The sequence below is a fragment of the Sarcophilus harrisii genome, chromosome 2 (genome assembly GCF_902635505.1).
Source record: "Sarcophilus harrisii chromosome 2, mSarHar1.11, whole genome shotgun sequence".
Taxonomy (NCBI): Eukaryota; Metazoa; Chordata; class Mammalia; order Dasyuromorphia; family Dasyuridae; genus Sarcophilus; species Sarcophilus harrisii.
The window spans coordinates 342,175,959-342,195,829 of NC_045427.1; positions in this window are offsets into that span (position 1 = coordinate 342,175,959).

Sequence of the window (19,871 nt, forward strand, 5' to 3'; positions counted from 1 at the left end):
AAAGTCACTGAATGACCTTACCTGAACATATATGATTGCCAATGTGAACAAGTTTTCAAAATACTTTTAAAAATTCAATTGATTTTGTATCAATTTATAATTTATTTTATTCTGTGTTGATTCTATTCTATATTACTGCCCCATTTTATGATTGTTCAAACTACATTTCTTTGTCTCTTTGCCTATGAGCTACATTTAGAAGTTCGGTTCTCCTTCTAATCCCTACTCTATTAATGTCTCAAGGAAATTTGTTATTCCTGAGGGATGCAGATGGAAACCAGATATTCTGGTCCACTATTTCTATGATTCTTTTCTTAGTCACAGGAGTTCAAGCTACTTCTCTTGAGTTAGTTGAAAGGATGTTTGTAATCCTTCATACTTTTAAGCTCCTGAAAATTACTGTGACATGTTTGCTATCAAATGCCAACAAGTTAATCTAGTACATTTCCACAATACTCTAGTCCTGCTTTTCTACAATTAGTCTTATCTCCCTCTTAGAAGCCAGATAATCTGCTACTCCCTGTTCCACTATCAATAGCTTTTCAAAAAGCTGCAAAATCAAGCATTCCTTTAAGATAGAAAGGTTGATATCCCACTCTTCTTAATGTAAATAATCATGTTGTCCTCCTCCCTATAATGCTGCCAAATCTATAATCATTTGTATTATTGTCCCCCCATCTAATTTTGTTCTTTATCTTATACTTATCAAAAAAAAAAAAAAAAAAAAAAAAAAAAGAATTGTACCTCTGTGGTGTTCTCTTCTTTAAAATATAATGGTTTTCTCTGGGAGAAGTTTCTTGGGGAGGTAGCCCTAGTATCAGTTCAGATCAATAATCACCCCAAATGTAGCCAGGGATTAAAGTACAGTCTTTTATTGTTTCTTCCAAAATCTTATCTCCTCACTTGGGGCTTGGCTAGTTTTCTGGAGGCCTTCTCTCTCCTTGGTTCCAAAAGCTTTTGCCACTAGTCCTTTGCCTCTGCTCCCTTCAGCCTCCAGCCAGCACAAAGGTGGAAAATGGAATGGATCTGACTCCTCTAGCTCAATTTCGAATGTCTCCAGCCAGCACCAAGGTGAAAGTTGGAATGAATCTGTCTTGCCCCCGAGAGAGGGCTTCTGGTTCTCCCAGAGTGCTCTGTGTCTGTCCCAGAGTGCTTTCTGGCCCTAAGAGCTTCTTGCTTATATGAGCTCTCTAAAGGTGTGAACACAAGCATTGTTTCTATCAATTCTACTTAGTACCTTGTTTCAAGTTCTGACCCATAACATCTCCTTGTAAGATCAGATCAATCATACTGAACCATGCTAAATTAGATAATTATTGTCTCTATCAATTCTCATGACTTAACATTTTGTAAAGATTCCAACATACCTCCTTCTCTGGGTCATTGGCTTAGCTGAGGTTACCATTTAACTCATTTTGTTTATAGGGTCACATCCTGCTAATAAATTCCCCCCTCCACAACTGTATTCTGTAAGACATTTTAGGAAAAATTCTCTCCTTGATTCTAACCTTAAAGGCTCTCACATGCCAATTTTGAAGCTTAGAGCTCACTTCAGTTGGAGAACATTCTAGGACTCTAATTCCCCAGAACATCCCTGTTAGTATATTAGTGGCCAATGAAGTTGCCTAATAAATCAGGCAAAATGACATTCTTCAAGAGTGAAGTCCTTATAGGTGAGGGTACATTAGACTAGCAGAGGAGGGTACTAGGATCTAGATTGAAGGTCTGGCACAATTGTCAACTGACATGTTTGTGAAGGTGACCAGCTGAGACAATCATGATTATAAATATATCATTTCTATTTACTAACTGAACCACTAGCTCCCTACCCACCTTCACAGAGAATACATTTTGCATACTCATAAGAGGTATTTCTGGACAGAGTGATCATATGACCCTCTGTTATAGATTCATAAGTAATTTGAATGTAATGTATTGAATGGCCACTTCAAGGAACATGTAGCTTCAGAAACTTAGTCACTTATTTTGGCAACTCCAAAGTGTTTAAGATTATCCTCAGGATGGTCTTTTTATGTTTTATTATATTTTTACTTATTTTGTTAAATATTTCCTAATTACATTTTTGAAAGTTTTTATTGATATTTCCTGTTTCTTATTTCACCACAATTATTCCAAATATCTTTTCCCTCACTCTTACAGGGAGCCACCCCACATGACAAATAATGTGGTTATTTTTTAAGGGAGAAAAAACAAAGGTTAACACAATTGATTGTTATATTTTTTAAAAATTCCAAATGGAATGTGTACCATCTATAGATCTCCCATCTTCATATAATATAGGTTGGGGGTGTCTTCTCATCTCTCTTGATCTTTGTAATTTTGTTATATTGCTTTTGATTTCTGGTGTGTATTGTTCTTTCCATTTACATTGTTGTAATCACTGTATATATTGTTTTCTTGGCTCAGCATCAATTCATTTAGATCTTCTATTCTCTATATTCATCACACCCATCATTTCTTATAGCATAGCAATATTCCATTATTATGTTCCATGATTTGTTTATTCATTCTTTAAATAATGGACATTTGCTTTGTTCTAATTCTTAACCATCATAAAAAATGCTTCTATAAATATTTTGGAGTATATGGAAATTTTTTTCTTATCAATGACTATATATATAGGTATAATCCTAAAAATGCCGTGTCTGGTTCAAAAGAAAGGGATATTTTAGTCATTATATTTGTAAACCAGTTCCATCAAAAATGTATTAGTGAGTTGATCCTTTTATAATTCTTCCAACATTCACTATTAATATTTTTCATAATTTTTGCCAATTGTCAGATGGAGCCTCAGAACTCTTTTATGTATTTTTCTTATTAGTAGTGTAATTTAGAATATTTTTTATGTGGTTGTGAATATTTTGCAGCTTTTTTTTTAGAACTCTTTGTATGTATCTTTTGGCCACTTATCTATTTAAAAATGACTATTAGTCTTTTATATACTTATAGTTTATGTAACTTAGAAATAAAATATATCAGAAATTTGATAAAAGTATTTTTTCCTATTCTATCACTTCCTTTTTTATCATAGATGTATTTGTTATCTATGCATTAGTTTTACAGTTTCAAGTCATCAATTATCTTTTTATCTTTGGTAGTTGTCTCTATCTCTTGTTTGGTTAAGAGTATTTCTCCTATCCATAGCTATGAGAGATGTATGGTCTATTTCTCTCTCTCTCTCTCTCTTTTTTTTTTTTTTTGACTGAGGCAGTTGGGGTTAAGTGACTTGCCCAAGGTCACACAGCCAGGAAGTGTCAAGTGTCTGAGGTCAGATTTGAACTCAGGTCCTCCTAACTTCAGGGCTGGTGCTCTATCCACTACACCAACTAGTTGCCCCTTTTCTTATTTTTTTAATAAGAAGATTTTTAGTATTAAGGTCACATGTTCATTTAAAATATATTGTGGGATGTGGTGCAAGGTTTTGGTCTAAGTCTAATTTCTGTCAAACTGTTTTCCAATTTTTCCAGCAGTTTTTAATCAAATAGTTTTTTCCTAAGTTATTTATGTTTTCTACTTTATCAAATGCTGGATAATTGAGTTCTATTGTTTCTAAATCACCATTTCCTAGTCTGTTCCACCAATTTATCTTTCTATTCCTTAGCTTATACCAGAAGGTTTTGATGATTATTGCTGTATAATTTAGTTTGAGGTCTAAGCATTCTATTTCATCTTAGTCCCTACTTCTTTTCATAGTTTCCCTTTTTTGTTCTATTATTTTTTCCAAATAAATTTTGTTATTATTATATTAAGTTCTATAAAGTTTCCCATTGGAGAAACTGTTAACAAAATGAGGCTTACTTAGCTTAAACAGAAAAGGATATTCAACAAAGAATACTTAGTTTGAATAGAAATATAACCTCTCATTTCCATATAATAATCTGATTGTATAGCACTAAAAGTGTAAGTTGATTTTGTTAGCATTATCTTTTTCATTATATTGGCATGGCCTTACCATGAGCATTAAATATTCCTTCAAGAAGAATTTAATCAGTCTTTAACCATTCAAATATTTAGCCATTCTTCAATTTGAAATGGCTAAATAATTAAGTTGTTTTTCCATCCGAAGTACTTGTTGTTAAATATATATATATATATATTTGCGTGCTTTGGGAAGTTGATCCCTGGATATTTCATGTATTTTGTAGTCCTTATGGACAAAGACCTTCAAAAACAATGATTTCTACAGAGACTGCTAGACAGACTGCTTTAGATTTTTTATAGATACAGCCTTTTCTCTCTTTTGAAAGAAGCTGACTTGTGAATGACTTGGCAATTGAAAGTCATCAAGATACTTGGACAGAAGCCTGAAGTATCCAAAAAGTCCCTGAGTTTCCTTAGATTGTGATAAAACAAGTATCAGTAGCTATTATCAGGAGCAGTCATAGTCATCTGTATTCTACTTGGGATCCTCTGGGTTTTTCCCATCCATTGAATCCTCAAAACATGAGTGAAAAAACTAGTCAGTATTTTCTTGAAATTGATGTCTTACCTTTTGTCCCTTATATAAGTCACCATTTATTGTAAAGCCTCAAGTTTGTCATCTTTGGGGGAAAATACTAGATAAACTCTTGTTTCCAAGAGAGTGGGGAGGAAGTGAAGAGAAACATGGGTGTAACTATGAGTCCTACCACATAGTGCATGTTTTGTTTTGTCTTTTAACATTTTATTCAGAATTTAACAAACATCAAAAAACAAAAAACAAGCAATTCCATAAGCAAAATAGAACACAAAAGAGGACTGAATATAAAACCATGAGTCTCCATTCTACACTTTGTTTTATATAATTATATAATAGATTCAACCCACTATTTTCAAAATTGTATTGCTTATTTGTGCTTCCTTTAGAACATCTCTCTGTATTTCTCTGTGTGCTCTTTATAATGTTTCAATGACCCACTTCTTTTTTCCCTGCTTTTTCTTTTTTTGCATCACCACTGCTAATCCCTTCTCCAACCACTTTCATGCCCTTAAAAAAAAGCATAGGGTAAAATTCTGAGACAAATAATTATAGTGAAGCAAAATAAATCCTTATGGTGGCTGTGTTCAAAGTTTTGAGTCCATCATCTCTCATTCAGAATGTGAGTAACAAGCTTCATTGCAAGTCCTCTAGAGTATTTTGTGTTGTTAAGTGTTCTTAAGTCTTTTAAAATTGTTTTCTTTTTAATAATGTTATACTTGGGTTCTGCTTACTTGATTGTGTCATTTCTATTAGATGTGCAGTTCATTTGAAGCCAATTTCATTTATCCATGTTTGTATACACTTTTTTAATCCACATACTCCAATAAAGAGAAATATCAAGTTCCAAGCCAGTTACTTTTTTATATCAAATATCTTTTTTTTCTTATTTTTAATACTTTTGATCTTGTTCTAATATGTATTCCTATCTCATGAAGTCATTGATTCCTATTTAGACTCTTCCACTTTTCAAGGTCTTATAATTGGTAAGTTTTATCACTTTCTATTCTAAGCTATTTGTTCTCCTTCCAATTTTTTCCACCAAAGGTTTCTTTCTCTGTCTCTCTGTCTCTCTGTCTCTCTCTGTCTCTCTCTCTGAAGAGTTCTACAAATTCAATGTAGTGTTTGTGGAAAAATCCACTTTTCCCCTTAAGCTGAAGATTGCAGTGTTTATTAAATTACTTTGTCCTTCTTTTTAGAGATCTGTCAGTCAATAATAATTTATTAAGTGTTTACTAAGTACCAGGCACCATCCAGGGTTAGGCTCCTCTTGATTAGGTTCAAAGTTCGAAATTCTTAGGTCCTGCTTGGACATCTTAGGACAAAGTTTTAAGGCTTTCAGAGCTTCTGGATCTAGGATGTTTTGTTCTGAAAACTATTGCATTTCTACCTGCTGCTGTTCTCAGGGCATCTAAGATCCCCAATATTTATTATTAAAATTAGTCTTTCTGAGTAGTACCCTGGAGATTTTCTTCAAAAAGCTCTCTATACTTTTGATGTGGAACATAGAGTCTTGATGACTACAACTACCTTTGACCAATCTCTAACCAAGCAAAATAGCTACTTTTTACTGGCTCTGTCTTTGCTGGTAGTCTGCTTTCTTTTTTTTTCCCCTCATGTTTCTGACTGATTTTCTGTGCTGTTCTAGGGTAGAAGAATTCATTTACCATAGTTTCTCACTGAATTTCTTGATCATATTTGGTCTAATGAAATTTTCAGGATTTTGTTAAAGTACATACATAGTACTGGAAAAACTGTCTCCCATTCAGGTAACCATCTTGGGTGGAAATCCACTTGATGTATGTCTGCATCAATCTCTGGGTATATAAATATGTGTCATTATTATGTTCAATCTTCTTTTATCCAATTCTAATACTCATTCCATCCACCTCTTTCTTCAAATTTGTATACTCAGATGGTCTGTTAAAAAAAAAGTGAGAATAGCCACATAAACCAAAAGGAAGATTTTACTTGTTAAATAATGTAGAAAAAATTTATTTCTTTGAACAGTATTCCCATTATATACAACACAGCTACATGCATTTATATATTTGGAGCTAGCAGTGGAGAGAGGGTGGAGAGGGATAGTATCTGTTAAGGGAAAATCTATGAAGCAAATATAGAAGTATCTAGGGTGTTATAATTTTTTGTGGTTTTTATGTTTACATCCTGAAACAGTTTGCTTCATAACCATGTGGTTTTGTAAGAGTGGTCATGCCATTATTCTCAAAGTTTCTTACCACTTCATGGTAGTTAATTAACTTTTTGTTATTTTATTATTGTTATTTGATTAATTGTTAATTAAATTTTGTTTCTCCTCTTAAGTCCCCAATTTGGACAAGCACTGTCATCACAGTATATGAAGGGTCATCTGCTACTAAGAAAGAAGTTTAGAATTGAGGAATCAGCAGCCAGAAGCATCTAACCTATAAAATAGGACCCTCTTTCACTTGCTATTTTCTAAGGGAATCCCTAACTTGAAAAAAAAAACATGACTTAAGCTTATAGCAGTAACTGTTCCACATAGAAGCCCTCAATTCATGCTCAGAATACATGGACAATTATTTAAAATATTTCAAAGCCTTTCACAAACAAACCCTTCCTATTTTAAAAATTTTATTATACTTTTCTCTCTCTTTCATAATCCAGCCATACTGTACTACTTGGTGTTCTTTTTGGCATACTCACTTGATCAGAAGATACTAATAATTTTCACTTTTTAAGATAGGGAGTTCTTCAAAATGACATAAAGGCACTTACAAATTCACATATAGCAGGGTGTTCTAAGTCCCTATTATAGTGAACTTAAGGATGTCTAATAGTAACAAATAATTAAAATAAAATGTTTCCAGTATTAAGGATGTGGCACATGGTTGCAACAGGATAAAACTAGCTCAGTTCTGAAGTTAAATTTCAGGTAAATGTCATAAATACTTCTTGAAATTCAAGAGGGCTACTATAATTCAAGATCCATGACCTACCAAATGAGAAACTATGTTTTAACATTTTTTCTTTTCTTCTTTTTTTTAAGACATTCTGATGATAAAAAAATCCAGTAGAAATTATTAAAACAATAGCATTCTAAGATTTTATACAGAAAGTATGCCTGATAGCTTTGTTTAGCTCAAAAACAGAAAGATGGTGGTTTTGGCTAACCTAGATAGATTATTAACATTTTAAACTGGTGTCTATGGATGCAAGATTGAGTCACAGTTCTCATTGTCTGGGGTCTTTGGTGAAGTGATTTCCTCAGAAAACTTCAATGATACCTCTGTCCTTAATAGTTTGAAATTGAGATATTCTTTTGTTGTTCTTATTATTCAGTCATTTCATTGGTGTCTAACTCTTCGTGACCCCATTTGGGGTTTTCCTGAAGTGGTTTGCTATTTCCTCCTCCAGCTCATTTCACAGATGAGAAAATGAAGACAGGTGGGTTAAATGACTTGCCTAGGATCACAATACAAATAAACATCTGAGCCTGGATTTGAACTCAACTTTTCCTGATTCCCAGCCCAAAATTCTATCCACTGCATCATCTACCTACTCCTGAGATATTCTACAAGTAAGAATAAAATCCTTTAAACCTAACATCAGGGACAGCTAGATGGTACAGTGAATAGAGCACCATGCCTAGAGTCAGGAAGTCTGAGTTAAAATCTAGCATCAGACAGTTAACAGTAAGTTAACAGTAAGTACTAGCCCTGTGACCTCCAAAAACAAACAAAAAACAAAAACTAACATCAAAATCTTGTAACAATTTACAAACTCACCATACTAAGATGTAAAAATAACCTACTGATTCCTTATTTCTCCTTATTAATAAACAGTAAGAAATTCTGATATCAGTCTATTTATTCAATCAATCAATAGGCATTTATTAATTGCCTATTATGTGCCAAGTACTGTGCTAAGTACTGGGTATACAAAAAGAAGAAAAAATCTCTGCCCTCAAGAAGTTCACAATCTAATAGGGAAGACAACAAACAAATATGAATTAAAAACCTATGAACAAGATGAATAAGAAATAACTAAAAGAGGAAAAATACTAGAATTAAGATGAATTGAGAAAGGCTTCCTAAACTGAATGGATGCCCATCAGTTGGAGAATGGCTGAATAAATTGTGGTATATGAATATTATGGAATATTATTGTTCTGTAAGAAATGACCAACAGGGATGATTTCAGAAAGGCCTGGAGAGACTTACACAAACTGATGCTGAGTGAAATGAGCAGGACCAGGAGATCATTATATACTTCAACAACAATACTATATGATAACCAGTTCTGATGGACCTGGCCATCCTCAGCAATGAGATCAACCAAATCATTTCCAATGGAGCAGTAATGAACTGAACCAGCTATGCCCAGAGAAAGAACTCTGGGTGATGACTAAAAACCATTACATTGAACTCCCAATCCCTATATTTATGCCCACCTGCATTTTTGATTTCCTTCACAAGCTAATTGTACAATATTTCAGAGTCTGATTCTTTTTGTACAGCAAAATAACAGTTTGGTCATGTATAATTATTGTGTATCTAATTTATATTTTAATATATTTAACATCTACTGGTCATCCTGCCATCTGGGGGAGGGGGTGGGAGGTAAGAGGTGAAAAATTGGAACAAGAGGTTTGGCAATTTTTAATGCTGTAAAGTTACCTATGCATATAACCTGTAAATAAAAGGCTATTAAATAAATAAATAAATAACTTATGAATGAAGATAGAATTTAAATAGGTCTTAAAAGAAGCCAAGAAAGCCAGGAAGAGGAAATGAGGAGGGAGAAGATTCTAGGCATGGGAGACACAGAGTCAAGAGACTGAGTGTCTTTTTCATAGAACAAGGAGAAGAAAGCATAAAAAGGCCAGAAAGTGGTAAGGAACAGTGTAAAGGAAAATAGATTATGAAGGGCTTTTAATACGCCTGGTTTAATAGGTTTGATAAGGAGACAGTGGAATTTATTGGTAGTAGGGAGTTGACAATATTTGACTGGTGCCTTTAAAAAATCACTTCAATGGCTGGAGGATGGATTGGAGTAGGAAGAAACTTACTGCAGGTAGACCTACCAGTTATTGCAGCAGTTCGGGTGTGAGATGAAGATGTGCAACAAAATGGTGGCAATATCAGAGGAGAGAACAGAATATATTTGAGATTTATTGTAAAGATAAAATTGACAGATTTTGGCAACAGATTGCATATGGGGAGGGTGGGGGATGAGATGTAAAAAGTTGAGATTGACAAGCAAGCTTGGGCTAATAGTGTCTTCTATAATAGTATGGCAGAAAGGAGTGGGGAAACGTTTAGAAAGGAAGATGATAGTTCCAGTTTAGATATGTAGAATTTCAGTCATCTACTGGCCATCTAATTTAAAATACCTGAAAGACAATTAGAGATAAGATATTAGAAGTTGGCAGAGAGGCTAGGGATGGATAGATAGATCATTAGCATAGATATGATTATTAAATCTATGGGAAGAGAAGGGAAGGAAAGGAAAGAGAAAAAGACTATGGAGAGGTGGGTGGAACCAAGATAGCAGAGAGCAGACACAATTTTCTGTGACTTCTTTTGACCTTCTCTCAAACCAACAGCAGATTAAGCCTCTAAACTGATTTTGGTCAAAGAATCCACAAATATTTGGAGTACAACAACTTCTCAGAATAAGATACTTTGGAAGAACAGGTCTGTTTCAAAAGGGGAGGGGGAACACTCTGCTGAGCACAATATGCAGCTCAGGAACACTGAGGCAAGGAGATAGGGCAGGGAGTCAGAGCATTGCAGCTTCCATGCACCTGGGAATCTTCTGTGAGCTTTAGGCTACTCTGTCCTGGTTATAAGCAGATGGTTTGGCAGATTTACTACAAAAGGCAAATTGGAAACCACTGAGCCCAGAAGAATGCCAGACCTAGCTGCCATTACCCAGCACTGGAAATTAGTCAGTAGAATTGCCCCAGGGCAAATTAAAGCAGCTGTCACTCTTTTGCATTGAACAGATATTCAAGCCTTTAAAAAATGAATAAAAAAACAAAAAGAATTCTCACCCTAGACAGCTTTTATGGAGAGAGAGAAGAACAGACCTCAAATCCTGAGGCTCCTAAAGGCAAAGCAACTCCAGATAAAGTCCCAAAGGGAGACAGGAGCTGGTCTCCATTTTAGATTGCAAAAAGAATCTTAAAAGAGAGTTCAAAGTAAAATGGGGAAATGAAATGAGATCCTTACAGGAAGAAATGGAAAGAGTATATTATGCCCTAGCCCTACATAAGAGATATGAAAAGACACCAATTCATTGAAAAACAAATTTTGTGAAATGGAAAATGAATGCAATGAACAAAAAAATTCAATTGGCCAATTATAAAAGGAACTAAATAAGGTAACTGAAAAGAATAATACAGTAAAAATTAGAATTGAACAAATGGCAGTGAATGATTCAGTAAGACTTCAAGAATCAAGTCAAAAAAAAAAATAAAAGAATGAAAAAATAGAAGAAAATATGAAATATCTCCTAAGAAAAACAACTGACCTGGAAAATAGATCTAGGACAGAAAACCTAAGGATTATTGGGCTTCCTGAAAAAAAGAACCTAAATATTATCGTACAGGAAATCATAAAAGAAATCTACTCTAATATTTTAGAATCAGAAAGTAAAATAGCCATCAAAAGAATACACCAATCACCTCCTAAAAGAGACCCCAAAATTAAACCCCTGAGGAATATTGTGGCTAAATTTCAGAACTATTATATCAAGGAAAAGATATTGCAAGCAGCCAGAAAGAAACAATTTAAATACCAAGGATCCACAACTAGGATTACCCAGGACATAGCAGTTTTTACTTTAAAGGACTGAAGAGCCTGGACTCAGGCTCTTCCAAAAGGCAACAGAATTTGAATTACTGCCAAAAATAAACTATCCAGCTAAAATGAGTATTGTCTTTCAGGGAAGAAGATGGATATTCAATGATATAGGTAAATTTGACTTATTTCTAATGAAAAGACTAGAACTGAACAAAAAATTTGATCCCCAAACAGAGAACTCAAGAGAAGCATAAGAAGGTAAAAAGGAAAGAACTCTTGAGAACTATAATTCTGTTATGGGTATACTTAGAGAATGCAGGTATAATTTGATTTTATTATGATAATATGAAAAGTAAACTAGAGGTGAAAAGGAAAGTAAAAATAAGGGAAATTCCATCTCACAAAGAGACAAAGAAAACCTATTAGAATTGAGGGAAGGAAGAGAGGGGATAAGTATTGTGTGAATTTTACTCTCATCAGATTTGGCTCTAAGAGAAACTATCAGACATATTTGGTTTCACAGGGAAATTTGCCTCACCTTATAGGGAAGTGGGGAGAAAAAGGGGGAAAAGAAAGGGAAAGACATTAGTCTAATTCCCTAGGAGGGAAAACAGAAGAATTAGGGGGAAAGTGTAAAAAAGGGGGAGGAGCTCTAAGGGAGGAGGACTGTTTGAGGGAGGTGGTCATCAAAAACAAAATACTGGAAAGAAGGGAAGAGTGAAAGGAAAGAGAAAAAGCATAACTTAGGGTAAATAAGATGGCAGGAAATACAGAATTAGTTATTTTAACTGTGAATGGGAATGGGAAAAAGTCTCCTATAAAATGAAAGCAGTTAGCAGACAGGAGTAAAAGCTGGAATCCTACAATATATTGTTTACAAGAAACACATTTAAAGCATAGTGATACATACAGAGTGAAGGTAAAGATCTGCAGCAGAATATATTATGCTTCAGGTAAAAGAAAAAAATCAGTGGTAGAATCATAATCTCAGATCACGTAAAGGCAAAGATAAACCTAATTTAAAAAGATAAGGAAGGAAACTATATCTTACTAAAGGGTACCACAAATAATGAAGCAATATCAATATTAAACATATATGCACAAGAGATATAGTATGGAAATTCCTGGAGAAGTTAAGAGAGATGCAAAAAGAAACAGATAGCAAAACTATACTAGTGGGGGATCTCAACTTTACTCTCTCGGAAGTAAATAAATTGAACCACAAAATAAATATGAAATAAGTTAGAAAAGTTAGGTATGATAGATCTTGGGAGAAAATTGAATGGAGACAGAAAGGAATTTACTTATTTCTCAGTGGTTCATGGAACTTAGTTTTAAAATGACCATGTGTTAGGGCATAAAAATCTAAAAATCAAATGCAGAAAGGCAGAAATAATAAATGCATTTTTTTCAGATGATGATGCAATAAAAATCACATGCAATATAAAGCCAGAAAAAATAGACCAAAAAGTAATTGGAAACTAAATAATCTTGTCCTAAAGAATGAATGGGTGAAACAGCAAATCATAGACACAATTAATAATTTCACCCAAGAGAATGACAATAATGAGAAAACATAACAAAATTTGTGGAATGTAGTCAAGGCGATAATAAGGAGAAATTTTGTATCTCTAGATGCTTATTTGAATAAAATAGAGAAAGAGAAAAATCAGTGAATTGGGCTTACAACTAAAAGAGCTATAAAAAGAGCAGATTAAAAACCCCCAATCAAACACTAAACTTGAAACCCTAAAAATAAAAGGAGAGATTAATAACATCAAAAGTAAAAAAAAAAACTATTGAAATAATAAATAAAACTATTTTATTTCTAAATCTGTTTCTATGAAAAAAACCAACAAAATAGATAAACTCTTGGTAAATTTGATTAGAAAAAAGAAAGAGGAAAATCAAATTGTTAGTGTTAAAAATGAAAAGGGAGAACTTTCCACTAATGAAGAGGAACTTAGAGCAATAATTACTTTGCCCAACTTTATGCCAATAAATTTGATAACTTAAATGATGAATACCTTCAAAAATGTTAACAGATTAACAGAGGAAGACATAAATTGGTTAAATAGTCTCATTTTAGAAAAAAGAAATAAAACAAGCTACTAATGAACTCCCTAAGAAAAAATCCCCAGGACCATATGGATTTACGTGTGAATTCTACCAAACATTTAAAGAACAATTAACTACAATGCTATATAAACTATTAGAAAAAATAGGGAATGAAGGAATCCTAACAAATTCCTTTTTTGACACAGACATGGTACTGATACCTAAATTAGGATGAAAACAGAGAAAGAAAATCATACACCAATCTCCCTAATGAATATTGATGTAAAAATCTGAAATAAAATATTAGCAAAGAGATTACAGAAAAACATATCCATAATAGTACACCATGATTTATACCAGGAATGCAGGGATGGTTCAAAATTAGGAAAAACTATTAGCATAATTGAATATATAAATAACCAAATTAACAAAAAACATAATTATCTCAATAGGTGCAAAAATATTTGATAAAATTCAACATCCATTTCTATTAAAAACACTAGAGAGTATAAGAAAAAAATGGACTTTTCCTTGAAATAGTCAGTAGCATCTATTTAAAACCATCAGCAAGCATATGTAATGGGGATAAATTGCAACCATTCCCAGTAAAATCAGGGGTGAAACAAGGTTGCCCACTATCATCATTACTCTTCACTATTGGATTGGAAATGCTAGCTTTGTCAATAAGAGAAGAAAAAGAGATTAAAGGAATTAGAAAGGAAACTAAATTATCACTCTTTGCAGATGATATGATATAGAGATCTCTAAAGAATCACCTAAAAAACTATTAGAAATAATCCACAACTTTAGCAAAGTTGCAGGACACAAAATAAATTCACATAAATCACCAGCATTTTTGTACATCACTAACAAAATCCAACTACAAAAGATACAAAGAGAAATTCCATTTAAAATAACTGTTGATAGTACAAAATATTTGGGAATCTATCTGCCAAAGAAAACTAAGGAACTATATGGCAAAATTACAAAACACTTTTTTTTTTTTTTTTTTTTTTTGCTGAGGCAATTGGGTATAAGTGACTTGCCCAGGGTCCCACAGCTAAGCAGTATTGAATGTCTGAGGCTAGATTTGAACTCAGGTCCCCTAACTTCAAGGCTGGTGCTCTATCTACTACACTACCTAGCTGCCCTTACAAAACACTCTTCACACAAATAAAGTCAAATCTAAACAATTGTAAAAATACCAAGTGTTCTTGGATAGGTCGAGCAAATATAATAAAGATGACAATACTACCTAATCTATTTATTTAATATTATACCAATAAAACTCTCAAGAAACTATTTTACTGACCTAGAAAAAATAACAACAAAATTCATCTAGAAGAACAAAAGATTAAAAATTTCAAGGGAATTAATAAAAAAAAAAAAAAAGCAAATAAAGGTGGCCTAGCTGAACTAGATCTAAAACTATATTATAAAGCAGCAGTCATCAAAACCATTTGGTACTGGCTAAGAAATAGAGAACCATTTGGTACTGGCTAAGAAATAGAATAGTTGATCAGTGGAATAGGTTAATAATCTAGTGTTTGACAAACCCTAAGACCCCAACTTTTGGGATAAGAATTCACAATTTGACAAAATTTATTGGAAAAATTATGGCAGAAAGTAGGCATTGACCCACACCTAACACCATATACCAAGAGAAGAAGAAATTGAAACTATTTCTAGTCAAATGAAAAGGTGCTCCAAATCACTATTGATCAGAGACATTCAAATTAAAACAACTCTGAGATAACCACTACACACCTCTCATATTGGCTAAGATGACAGGAAAAGACAATGAAGAATGTTGGAGGGGATTTGAGAAAACTGGGATAATAATACATTGTTGGTGGAACAGATCCAACCATTTTAGAGAGCAATTTGGAATTATGCCAAAAGAACTATCAAGCTGTATCTACCCTTTGACCCATCAGTGTTTGTACTGAGCTCATATCCCAAAAGGAAAGGGACTGACATGTGCAAAAATATTTGTGACAGTTCTTTTTGTAGTGGTAAAAAACTGGAAACTGGATAGATGTCCATCAGCTGGAGAATGGCTGAATAAATTATGGTATATGGATATTATGGAATATTATTGTTCTGTAAGAGACGACCAGTAGGATGATTTCAGAGAGGTCTGGAGAGACTTACATGAACTGATGCTAAGTGAAATGAGCAGAACCAGGAGATCATTATACACAGCAACAAGATTATATGATGGTCAATTTTGATGGATGTGGGTCTCTTCAACAAGGAGATGATGCAAACCAGTTCCAAATGTTCAGTAATGAAGAGAACCATCTATACCCAGAGAGAGGACTGTGAGAACTGTAAGTGGGTCACAACATAACATTCTCACTCTTTTTGTTGTTGTTTGCTTGCATTTTGTTTTCTTACTTATTTACTTTCTTTTTTATTTGATTTCTCTTGTGCAGCAAGAGAATTGTATAAATATGTTTATAAATATTGGATTTAACATATATTTAACATGTTTAACATATATTGAATTGCTTGCCATCTAGTGGAGGGGTGGGGGGATGGAGGAGAAAATCTGAAACACGAGACTATGCAAGGGTAAATGTTGTTTAATTATCCATGCATATGTTTTGAAAATAAAAAAGTTTTATTAAAAATTTTTTAAAAGACTATGGAGAGTGGAGTAGTAACTTGTTAAGGGAGGTATAGAAGGATTAAAGCAGTAGTAAGGGCCTAGTGAAGTTTGTAGATCATGAATTTATAGTGAACCCAGTCAGAAGAGTTATGAGATTTTTTCCTTCATTCAGCAGGACATGAATGTGTAGGAATGAAGATGGTGTGCAGTGGGAGTAATCCGAGGTTGAGGTTTGAGACATGCAATCAGCCATAAGATAAGGGACTCAAGACTAAACTAGACTAGAAATGGTTTTATTTTCAACTGAAAATTATTTGTTTATATCTTTTGGCCATTTACCAATTGGAGAATGGCTTAGTTATTATAAATTTGAGCCAGTTCGCTCTATATTTTAGAAATGAGGCCTTTATTAGAACCCTTGGATTTAAAAAATTTCACCAGTTTTCTGCTTCCCTTCTAATCTTGTCTGCAATGGTTTTGCTTATACAAAAACTTTTTAACTTAATATAATCAAAATCAAGCAATTTTCATTTCACAATGTACTATAGTTCTTCTCTGGCCACAAATTCCTTCCTTCTCCACAGATCTGAGAATTAGACTATCCTTTGTTCTTTTAACTTGCTTATAGTATCATTCTTTATGTCTAAATCATAAACCCATTTCAACCTTATCTTGGTAAAGGGTGTTAAGTGTTAGCCAGTGCCTACTTTCTTGCCATACTATTTTCCATTTTTCTCAACAATTTTTGTGAAATGATGAGTTCTTAATGGAGAGCAGTTTTCAGTGATGACTAAAGGACTATAAAATCATGCATACCATATTACCCAGCAATATTACTACTAGCTCTGTATCCAAACAAGATAAAAAACAAAAACATGTAAAAATATTTATAGCATGCCATTCCTAGTGATATGAAAAAATGATCTAAATCACTATTGATTAGAGAAATGTAAATTAAAACAACTCTGAGATACCACTTCACACTTTCTCAGATTGGCTAAAATGATAGAAAAAAGATAAGGCTTTCTTAGAAGAAATCATAAAAAATCTTAAGAGAGCTAGAAGAAAAAGGGGGAAAGGAAAGACAAGCTATGCAAGAGAGTACAGAAAAGGCTTATAACTCACTTAAAGAAAAATTTGATAAAGTGAAAAAAGAAAACAACTTCAAATGTGAATTGGAAAAGGTAAAGAACTCCCAGGGAAACAGAATTTGTGAATTGAAAAAGATAAAGAACTCCCAGAAAAGTAGGATTTGTGAATTGGAAAAAGAAAATAACTCAGTAAAAAGAAAATTAGGGAAATGGAAAAAATTCCATAGAGCAAAACAACTTATTTAAAAATTCAATTGGAAATATACAAAAAGAAATTTTAAAAGCTAATGAAGAAAATAACTCATTAAAAATCAGAACTGAACAAATAGAAATGAATGATTCATTGAGACATCAAGAATCAGTCAAGCAAAACCAAAAAAATGAAAAAATAGAAAAAATGTAAATATCAACTTAAAAAACAACAGATCTGGAAAATAGATCTAGGAGAGATAATCTTTGGATTATTGGACTTCCTGAAAATTATGATGAAAAAAAAAAGAGCCTAGATACTATTTTACAGGAAATCATCAAAGAGAACTGCACAGATGTAATAGAAGGTAAAATAGGCATTGAAAGAATTCACCGAACACCTTCTGAAAAAGACTACAATAAAACTTCCAAGGAATATCGTGGCTAAATTGCAGAACTATCAAACTAAGGAAAAAAATATTACAGCCAGAAAAAAAAAACCAATTCAAATACCGAGGAGCCACAATAGGGATTACTCAGAATCTAGCTGCTTCCACAGTAAAGGATTGAAGGGCCTGGAATCTAATATTCTCAAAGGCAAAATAATTTGGAATGCAGCCAATAATAGTTTACCCAGCTAAGCTGAACATTTTCTTACAGGGAAGAAGATGGACATTTAATGAAACAGATGAATTCCATTTGTTTCTAATGAAAAAACCAGAGCTAAACAAAAAATTTGACCTCCAACTATAGGACTCAAGAGAAGCAGAAAAAGGTAAAAAGCACTCTTGAGAACTGTATTTCTGTTATGGACATACATAAAGAGTGCATTATAATTTAATTTTACTGACATAATATTAAAAAAGGGAAGTAGAAATGAAATGGATATAGTATCAGAAAAAGGGAAAAGGGGAGATAAAAATAGGGAAACTACATCCCACGAAGAGGCAAAGGAAACATCATATCTGAGGGAATTTAGAGAGGGGAAGGAAAATTGTGTGAATCTTATTCTTATCAGATTTAGCTTAAACAGAAAATAATTGACATATTTGGTTTACAGAGAAACTTCTCTCACCTCATTAAAAAGTGGGAGAAGAAAAGGGAAAAGGAAAAGAGTAATAAGGAAAAAGTACAAGAAAGGGGGAAGGATTCAAAGTGGGTGGGAGAGACTCTAAAAAGGGAGAGCTTGCATGAGGCAAGTTTATGCCCATAAGTTTAATGCTGGGGAGAGGGGTAAGAAGGGGTAAGAAAAAGAAAAGTATAATCTGGGGATAATAAGATGACAGGAAATACAGAATTAGTAATTTTAACTGTAAATGTGAATGGGAGGAACTCTTCCATAAAGCAGAGGCAGATAGCACACTGGATCAAAAAAAAAAATGTGTTTACAGGAAACACATTTAAAGCAGATGAGATACATACAGAGTAAAAGTAAAAGGCTAGAGCAAAAACTATTATGCTTCAGGTGAAGTCAAAAAAGCAGAGCTAGCCATCCTGATCTCAGATCAAGCAAATGAAAAAATTGATCTAATTAAAAGAGATAAGGAAGGAAACTATATCTTGCTAAAGGGTAGCATAGACAATGAAGCAATATCAATATTAAACATATATGCACGAAGTGATATAGCATTTAACTTTCTAAAGAAGTTAAGAGAATTGCAAGAAGAAATAGACAGCAAAACTATAATAGTGGGAGATCTCAATCTTGCACTCTCAGAATTAGATAAATCAAACCACAAAATAAGAAAGAAGTTAAAGAGGTAAATAGAATATTAGAAAAGTTAGGTATGATAGCTCTTTGGAGAAAACTGAATGAAGACAGAAAAGAATACATTTTCTTCTCAGCAGTTCACAGAACCTATACAAAAACTGACCATATATTAAGACATAAAAAATTCAAAATTAAATGCAGAAAGAGAAATAGTAAATGCATATTTTTCAGATCACAATACAATAAAAACTACATTCAACAAAAAATTATGGATAAATAGACAATAAAATAATTGGAAACTAAATAATCTCATCTTAAAGAATGATTGGGTGAAACAGCAAATCATAGACATAATAATTTCAGCCAAGAAAATGACAACAATGAGACATCATACCAAAATTTGTGGGATGCAGGCAATCTGGTAATAAGGGGAAATTTTATATCTTTAGAGGCTTTCTTGAATAAAATAGAGAAAGAGAAGATCAATGAATTGGGCTTGCAAGTTAAAAAGCTAGAAAAAGACCAAATTAAACCCCCCAATCAATACTAAATTTGAAAATCTAAAATTAAAAGGAGAAATTAATAAAATTGAAAGTAAACAAACTATGAATTAATAAATAAAACTAAGAATTGATTTTATGGAAAAAAACAATAAAATAGATAAACCTTTGGTAAATCTGATTAGAAAAAGGAAAGAGAAAAATCAAATTGTTAGTCTTAAAAATGAAAAGGGAGAACTTTCCATCAATGAAGAGGAAATTAGAACAATAATAAGGAGTTACTTTGCCCAACTTTATGCCAATAAATTTGATAACTTAAGTGAAATGGATGACTACCTCCAAAACTACAGGCTTCCCAAATTAACAGAGGAGGAAGTAAATTTGGTTAAATAGTCCCATTTTGGAAAAAGAAATAGAACAAACTATTAACCAACTCCCTA